At 41.0% G+C, this 14,549-nt stretch overlaps 1 long non-coding RNA gene across 1 annotated transcript in view; it reads right to left on the bottom strand.

Moving 5' to 3' along the window:
• LOC146679680 (uncharacterized) overlaps positions 1–14,549 on the bottom strand; it is a 246,169-nt gene that overhangs the window by 43,893 nt on the left and 187,727 nt on the right. The gene's annotated exons all lie outside the window — the stretch shown is intronic.

Below are 14,549 nucleotides of genomic sequence, written 5' to 3'. Positions count from 1 at the left end.
TGTTGTCTTTATAATGAAAAATGACTTACTTGGTGTTATAAGAGCCACAGTGGAGAGGCCGAAGAGCCACATGTGGCTTTAAAGCCGCAGTTTGAAGATCCCTGGCCTAGTTGCTGTGGAATATTCAGTTTTCTACACGTAGGTAACAACCTATCAAAGCAAACACTTCATTTTTTCTACATTAATAATAATGAACATATATAATTCAAAACAAAATCATAGAGGCCAACTGGGTATGTAAAAAATAATAATAATTTAGGTATACGTGAATCACTTCACATGAAACTCAGTTTTGCCACAGAAAAAAACTTTAGCCTACATTGTGTATGTTTCTGCACTGGTAACAAAATAAATATCGACCTCTCCGCTGAATAAATTGTATTACTAAAGTGTAAACTAATAAAAGTTAATATACAGCAAGCCTAGAAAAAGTGGACAGTCTTCTATAAAAGTGCAAAACTCCACAGCTGCTGAAACTCACTGCCACAGACACTGGTGTTATACAGCATAGGCCATAATAATTAAAATTTATATCTCAGAAACTGTAGCAGCACAAACGCTAATTTTACCTGCACAAATCAGCACAAACGTAGCACTAAAAAAGTAGACCATTTTGGCTAGTTTTGGAGCAGTCTGGGGGGATGGTGACCTTTGAATGACCTATAAAATAAAGTTTAATATCTCAAAAAACCGTAGCAGCACAAACGATCATTTTACCTGCACAAATCTGCACAAACGTAGCACTAACCGCTCCACCTATTGGCCTTTACGTTTCAAGTGGGTGGGGGGGTCAGCTTCACTCTGCTGACCGTGTCAGTGCCGTCAGGTGAGAAAGGTGACATCTCACTGATTCTGATCCGTCGGCGGGTCCGCGCTGTGTGTTTACGTCTTTGTGCAGTTTGTGTGTTCCTGCTCCCATTTACTGTCTTAGCTGTTTGGTGGTTGTTGAAATTTTGTGAGGTTTCACCAAAATAAATTTATATTAAAAAAAGTCGATTCAGGATTTTAATGAATCGATTTCACGTTATCCAAGCCAGAATCAATTTTAATTGTTTATAAAAACCCACCCCTAGTGTCTAACCGTTTTTCCCCACTCGGCGACACACCCGCCGGGGGTCAAACTCTTGTAATTGTGGAAGCTGGGTACACCGGTAATGGTGTGTCTTCCTTCTCTCACCCCGCCCCTCCCTGAGCCTGGTTCTGCCGGAGGTTTCTTCCTGTTAAAAGGTAGTTTTTCCTTCCCACTGTTGCCAAAGTGCTTGCTCATAGGAGGTCATAGAAGGTCGCCGGTTCGATCCCCGGGCTCTCTGTCCTGGTTGTTGTGTCCCTGCGCAAGACACTTTACCCTACCGCCTACTGGTGTTGGCCAGAGGGGCCGATGGCGCGATATGGCAGCCTCGCTTCTGTCAGTCTGTCCCAGGGCAGCTGTAGCTACAACTGTAGCTGCCTCCACCAGTGTATGAATGTGAGAGTGAATGAATAGTGGTATTGTAAAGCGCTTTGGGTGCCTTGAAAAGCGCTATATAAATCCAATCCATTATTATTATTATTATTATATGATTGTTGGGTTTTTTTCTGTATCTACTGTAAAATATGAAGCGCCTTGAGGTGACTTTTGTTGTGATTTAGTGCTATATAAATAAAAATGAATTGAATTAAATTGAAATTGAATTGGTAGTAACAGGTACATGAACATTTTTTTTTATTATTTGAATATATATGAATCCTCCCTTAGTTATGCTGCAATAGATGTAGGCTGCCGGGGGGATTCCCATGATGCATTGAGTTTTTCCTTTCCAGTCACCTTTCTCACTCACTATGTATTAATAGACCTCTCTGCATTGAATCATATCTGTTATTAACCTCTGTCTCTCTTCCACAGCATGTCTTTATCCTGTCTTCCTTCTCTCACCCCAACCGGTCGAAGCAGATGGCCCCGCCCCTCCCTGAGCCTGGATCTGCCTGAGGTGTCTTCCTGTTAAAAGGGAGTTTTAACAGGAGTTGAGAGGGCGGAGGTAAGTGACGGAAGTGACGGACAAGGTAAGCGACTCATGTTGTAACTGACGTCAGACGCCGGAGATTTTGGCGGAAAATTAAAGCAAATGGTAGTTTAGATTTGAACAAATTCATTTAAGCTTCAGTATTACCAAATACACTTATCACTTGTCTTATAACTAACAATATTTGTCTAAATAATCTCCAACACCCTGGAGAACAACGGGGAGAGTTTAGAGACTGTCCAAGATTATATTGATCAGTGCTTTCAGGATCTCGTGATGAAGAAGGCCCAGTGTGCAGCTTCCCCGGCCAAACCTGAGACGCCGTCGTCGAAAAGACAACGCCTGGCAGATTCCCCCGGCTCAACATCGCCAGCTGGCAAAGATATTGCCGACATACTGGAGTCAATCGACAAGCGAATGTCCAAGGCTGTCCTTGGTGGAGATTCTTCACCGAGAATTTCAATGCTTGCGAGAATCCCTGGAGTACAGCCAGCGGCACGTGGAAACGCTTGCTGCTGAAAATGCCACGCTAAGGGAGTCGGTGAAATGTCTCACAGAAAATGTTACCCAGCTCAATAGAGAAAATAAAAAAATAAAAGAAACAGTTATTGATCTACAGGCTCGTAGCATGCGTGATAATCTGGTATTTTCTGGTATTCCAGAAGCCGATAGAGAGGACGCGGAGACCACGGTAAAAAGTTTAATCAAAACCCACCTGAAGCTGCCGGAGGACACTGTGAAGAACATCGTCTTCGATCGGGTACATCGCCTCGGCCCCATTCGGGCTACGGCCGGGAGACCACGTCCTATCGTGGCCAAATTCGGCCACTTCAAACAAAAGCAACATGTGAAAAGCCGCGGCAGGGAATTAAAAGGAACGGACTTCAGCATGAACGACCAGTTCCCCAAAGAGATCTTGGAACGACGCAGGGTCCTCTTCCCAATCCGACGCGGCTTCATCCAGAAGGGCTCCCGCGCTGTCATCGCTGTGGACCGGCTGTACGTGGACGGACAGCTCCACCGCGACCCCAACATCACTCCGTGGCTGTATTAACCTCACACCAGATAAGAATCAGCTACACCCTTTCCCTATCCACTCACACTAACTTGCATTAACATCTGTTTAACTTACCGGTATCAAATCGCATCTTAAAGTGTGATTTCATAGCAGAACTAACACCGTCACTCTCCGTCAGTGATTTAATTGGAATGTTTACATTTTGTTTTTGTTTTTTTTCTTCTTGTTTTTTTTTTCTCTCTTTCCCCCCTCTTGTTTTTATGCTGCTCACCCCTGTCCTTGGTTTCTTTCTTTATTCCTTTCACTGCCTCGATCACCTGCTTCGACACTCATCCACAAACATCCTTTATTTCGACACATACGCACCATGCGCTCAACGGCAGCACATTTACATCAGTCAGACAGCGCACACAGTCGTTTAGGATACACACACTTAACCCAAGCACACAGTCGTTTAGGATACACACACTTAACCCAAGCCTACTCATATTAGTAAATATGCACACACATAGTCAGACTCAGGGAGCATCTCGCCACACATTTTTTCTCTCTCTCCTTCTCTTTATTTATGAACAAGTGACGTATTCTCTCCACCTGTCTAAGCGACGCACACAGCATACACCCCTAGTTATACACAAACATCTATGGGTGCACTGAGGTTCATTACATGGAATATAAATGGAGCTGGCTCCAGAGAAAAGAGGTTAAAAATATTTAACCAACTCAAAAAACTACAGGCAGATGTTGTCCTTTTACAAGAGACCCACAGACCTCTTAGAGGTTCGAATGAACTTAAAACACCTGAGTTTCCTAATGTGTTCTCAGCTTGTTATAATTCTAGACAAAGGGGAGTAGCAATTTTAATACATAAAAATATTAATTTCACAGTACTCGATACAGTTATAGATCCAGAGGGCAGATTCTTAATCATTAAACTATCTATACTTGATAAAAAGCTATGTATATAAGTGTATATGGTCCAAATGTTGATGATCCCTCATTCTTTCACGGTTTTTTCAGTGCACTCTCTGAACACTTAGATGGCACACTTGTTCTTGGAGGCGACCTCAACCTTGGACTAAATGAAGACATGGATAGGCTCAATAAAGCGGGAACTCAACGTAATTGGCAGTCCACAAATATAATCAAACAGTATATGAGCGACTTTGGTCTTTGCGATGCATGGCGCTCCCTTCACCCCACCAGTAAGGAATATACTTTTTTCTCACATGTCCATCACTCTTACTCTCGTCTGGATTATTTTTTGGAGATTTTTTGGAGAACTGGAGATTTAATACATCGCTGCTTAAAGATGAAGACTTTATTAAATATTTTAAAAAAGAGTGGACTTCATATTTGGACTATAATGACACTCCCGAAACATCAGCATCTGTTCTATGGGAAGCAGGGAAAGCTGTGATGAATTAAATGAGATAATTGATAAAAAAAAAATAAAAAAAATTCTTAGTACAAAGACTACGCTTACAAAATTATGAACATGGTAATGAATCCGGTCAATTTCTAAAAATAAATAAATAAAAAACAACTATTTGTGCTGTTCAAGATTTATCTGGGAACACAATATATGAACCGATACAAATAAACAACATTTTCAGGGATTTCTATAAAACGTTGTATTCACCACAAATAAACCCATCTAAAAAAGAAATTGATCAGTTTTTGGACAACATAACTCTTCCAAAATTATTAGACACTCAAGCAATTGCACTGGATTCACCACTGACACCAGGTGAACTCCAGGAAGCCCTGATAAGTATGCCCAATAATAAGGCTCCAGGTCCAGATGGCTTTCCTGCAAAATTCTACAAAGAATTCCGGACGATTCTAGCACCAGTTTTTTAAAAGAACGTTGTTAGAAATCAAAGAAAAGGGCAGACTTCAATCAAATATGAACCCTTGGGCAATCTTCAAAATTTACACCCTTTTAAGTTCCTCGGGACCCAAAATGGTCCCCATCCAAAAGGTGATATAGGAATGAATTTTATGAAATTTTTTTTCAGTTTTTTTCACATCAGATCTTTTAAACAACTTCAGACCTATCCACTGATATAAAGTTTTTCATAATTTTTTTAATATTTTTTAGGTTTCTATGGCTTTATTGTCATAAAAACCCCTGTTTTTTGGGGGGTAAAAAACCACAATATGCAATATTTTCAAAAAATGAGTTGCAAATGGAACTACTTGGCATGAGGTTATTAGAGCCTTGGATAGGTAAAGAATTCAGAACAGAATTGATTTGGACCCATTATTATTTTTGGAGCAATAAGAGTTTTTACAATTTACACCCTTTTAAGTTCCTCGGGACCCAAAATGGTCCCCATCCAAAAGGTGATATAGGAATGAATTTTATGAATTTTTTTTCCAGTTTTTTTCACATCAGATCTTTTAAACAACTTCAGACCTATCCACTGATATAAAGTTTTTCATAATTTTTTTAATATTTTTTAGGTTTCTATGGCTTTATTGTCATAAAAACCCCTGTTTTTTGGGGGGTAAAAAACCACAATATGCAATATTTTCAAAAAATGAGTTGCAAATGGAACTACTTGGCATGAGGTTATTAGAGCCTTGGATAGGTAAAGAATTCAGAACAGAATTGATTTGGACCCATTATTATTTTTGGAGCAATAAGAGTTTTTACAATTTACACCCTTTTAAGTTCCTCGGGACCCAAAATGGTCCCCATCCAAAAGGTGATATAGGAATGAATTTTATGAATTTTTTTTCCAGTTTTTTTAACATCAGATCTTTTAAACAACTTCAGACCTATCCACTGATATAAAGTTTTTCATAATTTTTTTAATATTTTTTAGGTTTCTATGGCTTTATTGTCATAAAAACCCCTGTTTTTTGGGGGGTAAAAAACCATAATATGCAATATTTTCAAAAAATGAGTTGCAAATGGAACTACTTGGCATGAGGTTATTAGAGCCTTGGATAGGTAAAAAATTCATAACAGAATTGATTTGGATACTTTATTATTTTTGGAGCAATAAGAGTTTTTGCATTATACATCCATTGGTATCCCTCGGGACCCAAAAAGGTCCCCATCCAAAAGGTGATATAGCAATGAATTTTATGAATTTTTTTTTCAGTTTTTTTCACATCAGATCTTTTAAACAACTTCAGACCTATCCACTGATATAAAGTTTTTCATAATTTTGTAAATATTTTTTATGTTTTTATGGCTTTATTGTCATAAAGACCTCTGTTTATTTTCTTTGGGGGGTAAAAAACCACAATATGCAATATTTTCAAAAAATGAGTTGCAAATGGAACTACTTGGCATGAGGTTATTAGAGCCTTGGATAGGTAAAGAATTCAGAATAGAATTGATTTGGATGCATTATTATTTTTGGAGCAATAAGAGTTTTTGCATTATACATCCATTGGTATCCCTCGGGACCCAAAAAGGTCCCCATCCAAAAGGTGATATAGCAATGAATTTTATGAATTTTTTTTTCAGTTTTTTTCACATCAGATCTTTTAAACAACTTCAGACCTATCCACTGATATAAAGTTTTTCATAATTTTGTAAATATTTTTTATGTTTTTATGGCTTTATTGTCATAAAGACCTCTGTTTATTTTCTTTGGGGGGTAAAAAACCACAATATGCAATATTTTCAAAAAATGAGTTGCAAATGGAACTACTTGGCATGAGGTTATTAGAGCCTTGGATGGGTAAAGAATTCATAACAGAATTGATTTGGCTGCATTATTATTTTTGGAGCAATAAGAGTTTTTGCATTATACATCCATTGGTATCCCTCGGGACCCAAAATGGTCCCCATCCAAAAGGTGATATAGCAATGAATTTTATGAATTTTTTTTCCAGTTTTTTTTACATTAGATCTTTTAAACAACTTCAGACCTATCCACTGATATAAAGTTTTTCATAATTTTCTTAATATTTTTTATGTTTTTATGGCTTTATTGTCATAAAGACCTCTGTTTATTTTCTTTGGGCGGTAAAAAACCATAATATGCAATATTTTCAAAAAATGAGTTGCAAATGGAACTACTTGGCATGAGGTTATTAGAGCCTTGGATGGGTAAAGAATTCATAACAGAATTGATTTGGCTGCATTATTATTTTTGGAGCAATAAGAGTTTTTGCATTATACATCCATTGGTATCCCTCGGGACCCAAAATGGTCCCCATCCAAAAGGTGATATAGCAATGAATTTTATGAATTGTTTTTTCATTTTTTTTCACATCAGATCTTTTAAACAACTTCAGACCTAACCACAGATATAAAGTTTTTCATAATTTTGTAAATATTTTTTATGTTTTTATAGCTTTATTGTCATAAAGACCCCTGTTTATTTTTTTTATTTTGGGGGGGGGGGGGGGAACCCATAATATATATTATAAATATATATATAAAATATAAATATATTCTCAATCACATTCACACCACTCTCTTATATCAGTTCCACTACATCGAGACTATTTTATGGTGGTCAGCTGTTTTATTGTCATGTATTTTGCATAATAAGATAACCATGTCCTGCATTCAAAAACACTGAAAATGTCTATGGTGGTGCTGTACCTAATATTGTGCTCATTGGATCCAAAACCTATTTTTCCTTTATTTTGAAGGCTGAGGCTTAGATCCATTAGGTATTCACGAGAAAAAAATTATCACATGTCAGGATTACAGTATATCGAAAATATGTGATTATAAAGGGAGTCAATGGGACCCAAAAGGGTACGAGGGATGCGAAAGGTAACACTTATGTGAATCTCCTTTACTATACACCACACCATAGAGGGGATCAATGAATTTTAAAAATAATCCTAAAATGCACATCATAAGTCAGTTTCATGCAACTAGTCTTTAAAATGACTGATATATTGAAAATCAAAAATCCAAAGTTACCCAAAAGGGTAACTTTTTTGACGAGGAACGCCTAAGGGATAAGGCTCCAGGTCCAGACGGCTTTCCTGCAAAATTCTACAAAGAATTCCGGACGATTCTAGCACCAGTTTTTTAAAAGAACGTTGTTAGAAATCAAAGAAAAGGGCAGACTTCAATCAAATATGAATTCTGCAAACATTAATCTCCTGCTAAAACCAGGCAAAGACCTGTATATCCCTCAAGCTATCGTCCAATATCCCTTATAAATGTAGACCTTAAAATAATCTGCAAAGCTCTCTCAAAGAGACTGGAGAAAATTACCCCCCTCTTAATTCATCCTGACCAAACTGGTTTCATAAAAGGTAGGCACTCATCAACAAATACACGTAGATTATTTAATTTGATAGACTACTCATACAGTAAAAACCTAGAAACTACAATATTCTCTTTAGACGCAGAAAAAGCATTTGACAGAGTTAACTGGAAATTTCTATTTGCAACTTTACACAAATTTGGTTTTGGATCCTCTTTCATAAACTGGTTAAAAATATTATGTAGTTCCCCAACAGCTTGTGTCAGAACAAATGACCAGACATCCTCCAGCTTCTGTCTCTTGAGGGGCACCAGGCAGGGATGCCCACTCTCCCCTTCACTGTTTGCAATTTTTATTGAACCACTAGCAGCAGCAATTAGACAGAATTCAGTAATTAAAGGCATAAAATGCAAGAACGTGGAACATAAAAACAGCCTTTATGCGGATGATGTGTTACTCTTTCTCCAAAATTCACAAACCAATATCTCTGAGGTGATTGAATTGATAAACTCTTTTGCAAGAATATCAGATTACTTAATTAACTGGTCAAAATCTACAGTTCTACCGATTAATTGCTCCCTCCATAATTCCTCTTCTACACCACTGCAATCGGGAAATATAAAATATTTAGGCATTAATGTTTCTCCCAAGCTTGCAGATCTAACTAAATTTAACCATATCCCACTTTTAAAGAAGGTAGAAGATGATCTGGCTAGGTGGAAATGTCTACTCATATCACTCATGGGAAGGGTTGCCGCTATAAAAATGATGGTCTTAAGAAAAATAAATTATTTATTCTCAATGATCCCAACTAAACCACCACAAGACTGGTTCAGATCTCTAGATTCATGTATGTCCAAATTCCTTTGGAAAAATAAACCCCCACGTATAAGCTTAAAAACACTACAAAAGACCAAGGATAGAGGAGGATTAGAACTACCTAACTTTCAGCACTACTTCTTAGCCAACAGGCTTCAGTTTATCTCAGGATGGCTAAAACATACCCTCTTAGATGAACCTTGGCTAGATGTAGAACAAGCACTTTGCAATAATCTAGAGATCTCAGACCTACCATTTATCAGCTCAAACATCCAACGATATGAATGCTTTCAAAGCATCAACATCAGCTCTTCTCTGACAGCATGGTGGGAATTTCTAAAATTGACGGCGTCTTCATTAATCCCATGCAAACGTACACCTATCTGGAACAACCCTGACATATTACAAAACAATAATATGATAAACTTTTCAGATTGGAGTGATAAAGGAATCAAATATTTAGAACATATACTAGAAGGAACAGTATTTATTTCATTTGACAGACTAGTTACACAATATGGGATCAACAAGAAAAGATTTTTAGAATATCAACAAATTAAATCCATAGTAAAAAAGAAATTTAAACCGGGTCAAGTTCAACTACAAACACCACCAAGTGTGGTTCAATTTCTTACTCTTAAAACCCCCAAATTACTATCCAAAATATACAGAATGCTTTCTAAAACAGATGAATCAATATCACTTCCTATTGTAAAATGGGAAGCGGATTTATCAGTTAACTTAGACCTAAACTTCTGGTCTCAGATTTGCTTAAAAACCTTTCATCTAATCCCAATCTTCAATTAATTCAATACAAAATACTACATAGAGTGCACTATACAGGTCATCGGATATTCAAGATGGGCTTTACGTCTGCCAACAACTGCTCACACTGCCAAACCAATTCACCGGACAATTATATCCATGCTCTTTGGTTCTGTCCACCAGTTCAGAAGTTTTGGCGTGAGATATGTGAAGACTTATCAAAGTGTCTGAAATGTAACATTCCAACTTCCCCCTTAGTGTGTTTGTTGGGCAGCTTAGATAATGTCACTTCAGAAAAGAATATAGCCCATATGGTTTTCACTGCCCAATGCATAGCCAAGAAAACAGTCCTCAGGAACTGGAAAAATAAAAACAATCTTAATTCTAACCAGTATAGAAATTATCTATTCGATTACATTAGTGTTGATACACCCTCTGCCACCACATCAGATCAATTGCTCTGGGCTCCTTTGATCAGCTCCATCACCCAGTGGGGGTGGGGGGTCATAGTTTGGTCCCGCCTTCACTGTTGTGATTTGTGTGGGGGTAGGGACAGGCTTAGGGCGTCGGAGGGTGCCCTGGAGGCATCTTCCTTGGGGGGCTCAACCTGGGGTAGCGGTCATGTCCGGTTAGGGGCTCTGTTGGCTCTCAGGTGACTGTTTCCTCGTGGCTGCGTGCAGCAGGGCTAGGGGAGGGTCTGTGCTGACGGACGTGGGTTACTGACCTGGTAGCCTGGCTGCCCCTGGGTGGGTCTGGGATGGGCGTGAGGTTCTGGGGGCGCTCCATCTCTGGGCTGGGGCCCTGGCCGGGCCTCGGGGGCTTGGGTCCTGGTTGGTGTGTTGCCGGGGTTGTGGGCGGGTGGGGGCCCAGCCCTGGCGCAGGGTGCTGCCGGTGCGTCGAGCCACCTGGGGGGCTCTTCAACTGGTGGGGGAGATTGTCACATCTTGCAGGAGCTTTCCTCTCTTCAGCTTCCCCCTCCTGCAGAGAGAGTCTCTGCAGGAGGGGGAGATACAGGAGAGGTGGAGGAAGATCTCAGCCTGGGCGTCTATTGTCTTATGTAGTCTGGAAGATGAGTGGATGGTGGGGTGGGTGCAGTTTTCTCTGTGGTGGGGTTGGGTGGACTGTCCCGGGCTCTGTGGGGCCGGGGGGCGCTGCTGCACTGGGCCCCGGTCTGGATGGGCCTGGGCCCCCTTTCCCTGGCGGGTCGCGGAGTATGGGGGTGCCTACTGGGATCAGCGGGGGAGCTGGCCCCAGGGAGGGGTCACTTGCCCCTCCCTTCCTTCCCTCCCCATCTCCAGCTGCCTCCCTCTTCCCGCTCCACCACAACCACCCACACATGCAGGGCCTTGGAGTAGGGGTATGTCACCAGGGTGCAGAGGAGGCTACGCCCCCCCGTCCCCTTCTGGCTGCCTCTGCCTCAATTTTATCCCACAACTTAGACATTCACATTACTGACACTCTCGTTACACATACATATAGGATCTTGGGGGTGGGCACGATACACGGAATCCAAATTACCATCAGGGTGTACACCTCACCCCTGGCGTCGTTGCCCACCTCTCAATTTTAAATACACGTAGACATTGAGGGCTAACAGGAGGGACTATGCGCTTACCTGCTGCTCTCTGGCAGGTAGCTCCATGCCCTCCTGGGTTTTAAATGCACCTTAGAACACACATGCATCAACAATACAATGAGCGGGTGGAGGGAGGTTTGGAGTCTTCTCTCACCTCCATTCTCTGCGGCCTGCTGCAGCGGGGGGGCTAGGAGGAGGAGTTGGCCGTCCGACTGCGGTCTGGAGTGTGGGGCCTCCCTGCTGCTGTGGAGTCGGGGCGGTCTGCCTCTCCCCACCGCAGGGAAAAGGGTAACACCACCTGGGTCTGGGTGCAGTTCCCCCCTCCAGGGGCAAGGGTACCTAGACCCGGTTCGTAGAGTACGCTTGGGGAGTGTTATCGTGTGTACAGCGTCTCTTTATGTCTGTCTCCACGTTGGTTGAGTGTGGAGTAAGTGCATATGAGAGCATGAGGGTGGGAATGGATGTTTGTGTCTGTGTGTGCCTGTATGTCTGTGTCTATATGTCAGGTTGGGTATCAGACGCCACCTCTCTGGGGACATCTCGGGCCCTCCAAGGTTTGGAGGCCTATCTTCCCCCACCACCACTTCCCCTGCCAGTGGTGGACTCCCTCAGACATCGGTGCATTGGTGGTTCTTTGTGTCTGGGGGTGGGCGTCTAGGGTACACACCGGCTCACTCCTTGGCGGCCGCTTATTGGGGCCTGGAGCCTGGGGCTCACGGCCTGGGGCTCGGTCACTCAGGCACAGCTGGCTGCCGGCGGAGCTCACGGGCGCGTCACTGCAACTCCCCCTGGCTTCTGCTCCGCGGCTGCTGAGTGAGCCCTCATCTGGGACTCTCCTCAGCTCTTTCTGGGACAGTGGCGCGGCTGCCCCTCTGTGGGTCTTCCTTGGTCTCTTGTGTTCTGGGGGCCTCTGGATGTCTGGAGTTTTGATCTCCTCCATACCTGCTTCATGCCCTGGAGGACGGGGCTGTGCCCCCCCCCCCCTCCCCCACCCTCTAGCAGATCATTACATGAAGGGACCTTTTAAAAAAACAAGCGCGTCCATGCTCACAGGTGTACACTCGGGTGATCACACCCACAAACTACACCCTTTTTGGCTCCTACCTCAAAGAACACTGTGTCCTGTTGATCTTATGTGCTGCACAATAATGTTTAACCTTCCTGCCTTCTTGGGACCTTTTTGTGCCACTGCTATGTGTTAAATGGCTGCCATTTCCACTGTGTTCAGTGGAATATAACCAAACTTGCCACAGGATAGTTTTTACCTGTCAATGTTAATATTCCAGTGTGAATTCCTTAAATCAGCCTAAAATGGCTGAGCAGCAGAAATCCCCACACCCATCACCCTGGGGACCATTTTCTGCCCATTGACTTCCATTATAAACGCTATTTTTCAACCCCAAATTATCATCATATGATTTTATTTTTTCTTCTTTTCTTGGATGTCAATGAAGACTCAGGGCCTTGAAGTTTTAATTTTTAAATTGCAAAAACAATGCAAAAAAAATAATGGCAGGTCAAAATGTATGTTGGTGCCAATCTTTGGTCCATCTAAAGGCCTACTTATAATGACAATCACATATTACTTCAACTGGTTTTTTGTGGAAATATTTAGTTTCGTTTTTTGGTTTTTGGGGCTTATAACACAGGGCGCTCATGTAATAACACTGGGATTTGAAGGGTTAAAACAACGAAAATATAATTAAAACTTTACATGAATATTTCAGGGAGAAGTAGTTTTACAAGGTTGGCTAATTTAAAGTGGAATAAAATATGGATATATGGTCTTTTTATGGCATGGCTGAGAATGGTCCCTAGGGTGATGGGTGTGAGTTTTTTAAAGGATGGCAGGAGGGTTAATATTTATTATTTACTGTCATATTCCCATATATCATTGTGATGTTGTTTATTCTATTACTCTTGTTCTCTTCTGCTTGTTTTCTTTTTTCTTTCTCAAAAGGTGATTTAGGTGATCGATACATCGATATATCCCCATCCGTCTTCTCAGCTGTTTCTCTTTCCCTCTTTCTTTCTCCCCTTCTTTCCCCCAGTCAAGTCTGTCCCATATTCAGCAAGTGAAAATAAAATAAACAATAAAAGGTGAATAAAATGGACCATTATGGCAAGGCTGGGATGGTCATTTTGGTAAAGTAAATCCGTTGGGCATCTTTCTTTGCCTTTAGAGAATAATTCTCATGGCAAAAGAGCCAAACGGGACAGGCAAAAAAAATAAATAAATAAAAAAAATAGATAAAAGGGAGTTTTTCCTTCCCACTGTTGCCAAAGTGCTTGTTCATAGGGGGTCATATGATTGTTGGGTTTTTCTCTGTATCTATTATTGTACGATCTACTGTACAATATAAAGCGCCTTGAGGAAACTGCTGTTGCGATTTGGTGCTATATAAATAAAATTGAATTGAATTTAATATCATGCAGTTCATCTTCTCACCAGCAGAGGGCCACAAATCACCATCCATGAAGAGTTCAGGGAGAGAGATAAGAGCTGTACTCAATGATCTGATCAATATGGAAGTTCATGTTTTTTTCTTTGATTGGATCAGTTTTAAAAGCAGCTCTTTTTATAGAATGACAGAAACATGGGAGATGCTCATTGTTTTTAATATTTGATACATTAAGTAATATTGGATGTCCAATTATTCAGCCATGATGGAAACATCCCATTAAGAAAGAGAAATCAAACATTTGAAATCATTTTAATGAGCTCAGACCTGTTGAAAATGCAGAGGAGCTGGTTGTGAACTGAGCTTCAGAGAAACACAACATACTGAAATTCAGTGAGAAGCTTGTAGGTTGGGGCAGGGGCCCCAACAACATGTAGGTTGGAATGAAAGCACCTGGTCCTGGAATGATGGGAGTGTCCTGATTCGTATTTGAGGGAAGAGACATACGACTGGGGGTCCATTGTCCGTCAAAACAATGATTTTATTAAAACACATATATGTGGGAAGTCGAGCCCAATCACTCAAACAGCATCGATCTTCTCCGAACAATAAATGGGGTGTCATATATATAACATAGTTGATGACGAGTATTATGCATCAGAGCAGATAAAAAAACATACATGAGTTCCAGTAATTCCAGCCTGGACATATTCTAAAAAAGAACAGTTCCTTCCTCTGTTCCTCCGCCACCTCCAGATGCTTCCTGTTATT

The sequence above is a fragment of the Copadichromis virginalis genome, unplaced genomic scaffold (assembly GCF_057382275.1).
Source record: "Copadichromis virginalis isolate Kocher_CV1m ecotype Utaka unplaced genomic scaffold, C_Virginalis_male_GT1.1 unmapped_scaffold_1, whole genome shotgun sequence".
Classification (NCBI taxonomy): Eukaryota; Metazoa; Chordata; class Actinopteri; order Cichliformes; family Cichlidae; genus Copadichromis; species Copadichromis virginalis.
This window is presented reverse-complemented; position numbering and strand designations above follow the sequence as displayed.